Source organism: Rutidosis leptorrhynchoides, chromosome 11 (assembly GCF_046630445.1).
Source record: "Rutidosis leptorrhynchoides isolate AG116_Rl617_1_P2 chromosome 11, CSIRO_AGI_Rlap_v1, whole genome shotgun sequence".
Taxonomy (NCBI): Eukaryota; Viridiplantae; Streptophyta; class Magnoliopsida; order Asterales; family Asteraceae; genus Rutidosis; species Rutidosis leptorrhynchoides.
In genome coordinates this window covers 87,203,076-87,209,979 of record NC_092343.1, presented here as the reverse complement: position 1 = coordinate 87,209,979, position 6,904 = coordinate 87,203,076, and positions in this window count along the sequence as shown.

The window sequence follows — 6,904 nt, the reverse complement described above, 5'->3', positions numbered from 1 at the left end:
ATATGATTTTTAAAATTCGTCGTGAGTTGAAGACTAGGTCGTTGAACCGAAATTGCTTTACCCGAGGGAGGGACGAGAACTTTTATTATCATTATTTTTAATCTTATTGAATTAAAGTATGCCAAAAACATTAAAAAACCCAAAAATCTTTGCTTTTAAAACATCGTTTAAAAATGACAAATTTTAAAATTTTGTCGAGGGACGGACTAGGACATCGTTCCGAAACGCCCTCATCCTAAAAAGAAAAAAAAATTTTAAAATATTAATTTTATGTTTTAATTAGTATAAGGTTTTTATATATAAAAAAAAAAAATTAGCACCGCGACTCGCGGAGTTTGTAGTACAAAAATACCGCGACTCGCGGAGCATTAAAAATCCAGAAAAAAATAATATGGGACCGAACAGATCAGTTTACCCACACCAAACCCAAAAACTGCGAAAAAAACCCCGAAAAAACACTCCCAAAATCGAAATTTTTCACCAAAAATCATCACATTTTTTACTAAAATCATGTTGAGAAGGATGCTATCAAGGAATTACTCAAGGAAAACGGTAAATTTCTACACCAAAACACCCTTTTAATCTGAAAATTAGTGTTCTTGAACAAATTTATACCCAATTCGATTTTGATGTTTTTAGTGTAATTATACTTAAATTGTTTATGTATTATGCTTGTATAACCTAGATTGATGCTATTTAACATGATTAGAAGCCTTAAACTTCAAATTTTGAGTAATCTAGGGTTTGTGTTCTTGAGCAATTTGGGGCTTTTTGATATAAACAGGTTATGGCCGATTTTTGTCCTGAATTATTGCTAAATTAAGTAGTGTAACATGTTTAGGTAGTTAAATGATCCAAACTTTGAGCCTAAACATGATTTTTGAGAATTAAAGTGGACTTTTTCAAGTCTAAAATTCATGAACTTGATTTTTGAGAGATAATGCCATTTAAAACTTGTTTAATTGCTAATAATGATTATTTTGATATGTTATTTAAGTTGAATACTTATGAACTTGGCAAACATTTTCGTATATGCTTATTTGAAAAAGTGTAGATTTGATAAAAATACGAAAATGAGCATAAGTTTGATATAAATTGAACATGTCATTGTAATTATTTTGATTGATGATTTTGCTGACACTAATGCATATTTGGATGCACAAAAATTGTGTTTGATGTGTTTTGCAGACTGAAAGGGGTGAATCTTCATCCCAAGTTCGCATTGCTCCTCCTGAGAATGCGGAACAACAGGATGTTGATAACTATTACAAACAATATATACCTCATCCAGTTATGACATTTTTAGATATGCACGTGAAAAATTTGCACCCGAACTTGAGATTAGACAGACGTTGGATAGATTATCCAAAATACCAAAGGGGCTTGCACACTCTTCATTCTAAAGCTGTTGAAGTACCTAGGGTAATAGAATGGGAACCGTTAGAAGCTGTAGAATTGGCCGAGCCAATTAGGGAATTACTTACTCAAAGGTATGGTAATTCTACTTTTAACGATTGGGTACGATTATTCAACATGCGTAGACCTGTATATAAAGTATGGTGTGAAGAATTATTGTGTAGTATAGAAATAAATGATCGGGTAGCTAGTTTAACCGATTGATCTTTTATTAGATTTTTGTTAGGAGGTTCGATGCACCACATGTATCTACTAGACATGGCTCAGGCCTTACGTATATATACGCCTGAGGAGCTAGCATCTGCCGATTGTCGAGGGTTGATATTAAATGGTAGGAGGATAGACGAAAGTTTTGATACGCATGGTGTATGGAGTCAAATGACTAGCCATCACCGATTTAAAGGGGGAAATTACTCTTATTTGGATATAGATAGAGCTGAGTTAAGAGTAATTCATAGGTTTCTAGCGAACTCGATTACACAGTGAGGTAAAAATAAGGAAAATGTAAATGAACAGGATTTGTTTTACCACATGTGTATTCGAGACCCACAAAGCGCTGTAAGTATACCTTATTGTGTGGGTTATTATTTATCAGCTATGGTTAGGGGGATGAGACCGCATAGTATAATAGGAGGTGGTATATTTATTACATTAATTACTGAGTATCTCAATATGGATATAAGTCGGGGGGATTATTAATCGAAGAACCAGAACCCCGAGATACAATTAGTTTAAATGTATATCATGGTGCTAAGGTTTTGAAAAGGCGAAATAACGCCGCAGTAAGATATAATGGAAGACATCCACAGGTTGAGAGAAATCAACAGCCAGGTAATATGGGAGGGGGAAATGAAATGACAGAAATGCAAAGGTTTATAGCTTCACAAGAGTATGAAAATGCTAGACATCGAGCATTTGAAGATTGGCAAGTTCATCAAAACCAAATCATAGCTCATTGCCAACATATAGGTAGAAACTATATTCCTACTCCAATGCCCATATTTCCTCCCTGGTCTATAGAGATCCAACTACCGTATCCTACTTATAACCCAGCTGAAGCATTTTATAACACATACGGTTATGCATGGAACCCCTACTGGTATCAGTAACAACCCTAGTTTATTTAGTTTTATTTATTTTATTTTTATAATGTTACTACATTTAACACTTATGTTGATATTGTAATAGTTTTTATAATTTTCTAACTTTTATTATTAGATTTTAATAATTTTTGAATGTGGGGTAATATACCAAACTTCAAAAATATGTATATATGTTTGCAGTTTATCTTATGTACACAACAGGGTAAAACAATGCATTTTCAAAGACTGGCATTAAGTTCAGCAAAAGCAACTAATTTTGACGACAAGATGAAAAATAAATGTGATGTAACAACAAGACGGAATGAACAAATGATGTGCACCATTTATCATTCAACACAAACAACAATATGTTTGGAAACTTTGGTAAAATTTAATCATTTTTCTGCGCTAATCACCCTCAATAATTTAAATTGTTACTGATTTCTTGCAAATGAGGGCATTGCAAGATCTTAAGTGTGGGAAGGGGTTAAATTCTTTCGGATTTTAAAATTTTTACTTTATACACTTGGTTACCATTAGAAATACTAGTAAAGCAGTAGTTGTATTAGAATCTAGTGCTCTCTGATAATAAAGAACAGCCCTAGTCTTATATACTGACTACCCAATTCTAGTAAAATTTTTCAAAATTTTCAATTAAATGAACTCAAAATCATGTTTATACATATTTATGAACGATAAAACTAGGTGTTAACACCGAAATTATTGTTACCTCGGAAAGGACATAAATTGAGAAACAAAGCAAAATGTTAGAATTCATTTAAAATGGAATAAAAAGGCAAAGAAAAGAAAATAAAAGCCAAGTGTGGGAAAATTTACCAAGTTATCTTAAACATATGTCACATTTTTCTGTAACAAATAATTGAAGATACTTTTGCTTTGGACTAAACTAAACAGTTTTACCCGATTTACTGTAATATATTTGAAAGAAAGACGGATCTACACGATGAATCAATTCCATCATTTAAAGGAAGTAAAGTATTCCGAAAAAGAAACGCGCTTCTTGATTTAGGTCATGAAGTTGTCGTCCAGACCAGCTGTAGGTTGATGAAAAATCTAGAAAAGTCATCTCTAAAATCAGCAGGAAATCCACGGACCTCAGCATCAAATAGGGTCGCCAAGTGGTCAGACTTATCCTAACCATGAGAGGATCTGTCTTGTAAAATGGGGAGGACGCCGTACAAATTAGCTTGATAAGACTAATGAATCAGATCCCCAGAAAGGATAATCTCCTTAAAGATCAAAAATCAGCTTTTAAGACTGATATTACTCAATCCTTGAGATTGATCTTAAAGATTGAGAATTCAAACTCATGGAATTCAATGATATCTAAACTCGAGCTTGAACGAGAAAATATTTTGATCAAAAATTACAAACCGATTTGTTTTCTGAAAACCCATTTTCAATGCGTTCATTACCATTGAACGTAAAATCCTAGGAATTCACCTGGAATTCATTAGGTTACCTGAACCAAATCGGGTGTCAACTGTAAGAACGGTGGTTGCATAGCATGGTCAAAGACATGACCTTGTGCCAGACTGGAAAATTATAAGGGTGAGCTTTACTATTGCTCCTACAAAGGATAGTAATTGCGTCCGACACGTTATAGACCATAATTAAAAGCATGTTAGGGGACATTGCCTTAACAGTTGCTTGTTCAACGCTTTCCTTTACAACCGGACGGTAGTTTATCGAAAGGTAATATACGGGGCAAGTATACTGGACGTGTTGCTTTCCTAATACAAGGTTAGCAAGTGGGTGACACAAAACCACAAGTTTTGAGCTAAAATTTTCAAATCTGAAACCCACTAAACCCACAAAAAGAATTTGCAAACACCGGTGAAGGGTTATTCCGGAAAACTTATCTAGGGTAAAAGCTAGAATGAAATTTTCAAAAGATCAAATGTTTTCATAAAGATCCAATTTTCTTAAGGATCTAATTTTTTATAGTCATGTGGGACTGTAAAACACATCGTTACTACCATTGTTTATACCGCCGTATAGAAATCACTGATGTACAAAGTGTGAAGAATAAAGAAGTGATTCTAGTATTTCAAGACTATATTGCTTGAGGACAAGCAACGATCAAGTGTGGGAATATTTGATAATGCTAAAAACGAACATATATTTCATAGCATTATTCCTCAAGAAAGACAAGCTTTTAGTTGCAATTGTCCTATTTACAAGCGATATTCGTTTAAATAATAAAAGGTGAAGACAAAAGATAGATTCGACGAATTGAAGATGCAAACGACCAAAAAGCTCAAAAGTACAAAATACAATCAAAGAGGTTCCAATTATTGATAAGAAACGTCTCGAAATTACAAGAGTACAAGATTCAAAATGCAAAGTACAAGATATTAAATTGTACGCAAGGACGTTTGAAAATCCGGAACCGGGACCAGAGTCAACTCTCAACGCTCGACGCAACGGACTAAAAATTACAAGTCAACTATGCACATAAATATAATATAATATTTAAATAATTCTTATAATTATTTATATATTATATAATATATTATAGACCGTCGGCAAATTAAAAGACAAAATGGTGTGAGCTGGTTTTACGAACTCCGCGACTTGCGGAGTTCGAAGAGGAAAAAGGCCGCGAGTTGCGGAGCCCCAAATTATGAAACTGCCAATAAAGCTCGCGCATTCTGATCGTAAAAATATCCAAAAAAATCAATCTTTCTCTATATATGTATACGTAAATATTTATATTTATATTTTAATTTTAATTTTAATTTTAAATCCTAATAATAAGGGTATGTTAGCGAATGTTGTAAGGGTGTAAGTCGAAATTCTGTCCGTGTAACGCTACGCTATTTTTAATCATTGTAAGTTATGTTCAACCTTTTTAATTTAATGTCTCGTAGCTAAGTTATTATTATGCTTATTTAATACCGAAGTAATCATGATGTTGGGCTAAAAATATTAAAATTGGGTAATTGGGTTTTGTACCATAATTGGGATTTGGATAAAAGAACGACACTTGTGGAAATTAGACTATGGGCTATTAATGGGTTTTATATTAACTAAACAATACCTTGTTAATTTAATATACAAACTTATAATTTGACGTATTTATATATAACCACATACGCTTGACTGGGTACGGTGGGCGGGATATCTATAAATACCAATAATTATTCATTTTACCGGACACGGAACTGGATTAATAGTTAATAGACTTGTTGAAACAGGGGTGAATTACATTCAAGGGTAATTGGTGTAATTGTTAACAAAGTAGTAAAACCTTGGTTTACACGCAGTCGATAACCTGGTGTATTCATTAAACAAAGTATTAAAACCTTGTTACAATTCGAATCCCCAATTAGTTGGAATATTTGACTTCGGGAATAAGAATAATTTGACGAAGGCTTTCGCTCTTTATATTTATGACTGATGGACTATTATGGACAAATCCGTATGGACATATTAAATAATCCAAGACAAAGAACAATTAACCCATGGGAATAAACTAAAATCAACACGTCAAACATCATGATTACGAAAGTTTAAATAAGCATAATTCCTTTATTTTCATATTTAATTGCACTTCTAATTATCACACTTTTATTTATTGTTATTGTATTTAATTTCACTTTTATTTATTTTCTTTGTATTTAATTGCACTTTTAATTTTCGTACTCTTTAATTATCGTAATTTTATTTTATCGCACTTTTATTTATCGCAATTTCATTATCGTTATTTACTTTACGCTTTAAATTAAGTCTTTTATTTATTTTTAATATTTTACATTAGGTTTTAACTGCGACTAAAGTTTTAAAAATCGACAAACTGGTCATTAAACGGTAAAAATCCCATTTATAATAATAATATTACTTATATATATATTTGTATTTTTATAAATTAAATCTAATATAGCGTTAAGTTTTGTTTAAAGATTTTTCCCTGTGGAACGAACCGGACTTACTAAAAACTACACTACTGTACGATTAGGTACACTGCCTATAAGTGTTGTAGCAAGGTTTAAGTATATCCATTCTATAAATAAATAAATATCTTGTGTAAAATTGTATCGTATTTAATAGTTTTTCCTAGTAAAATATAAGCTATTTCATATACACCTCTGCGCACATCAAGAGTTTAGGAGGCGTTCGAGTAGGGATTCGGATATGGTGAGGAATATCCATCCCATAACAACCACATGTGCTTTCTTCCATTCCTTTGATGGTGGGTCGGGTGTAGATGTCACAGTAAAGAAGGAGTCCACGTTGAACGCGGCACAATGATTGCTAAACAATTGTCTCCAATGTGTGTAGTTTAGTTTGGTGAGATCGAGTTTAATATGGATGAGATGGGTTACCGAAGTTGCGGTATATATTTTTTCATATTTGTCTGATGTTGACATGATGATGAAGAT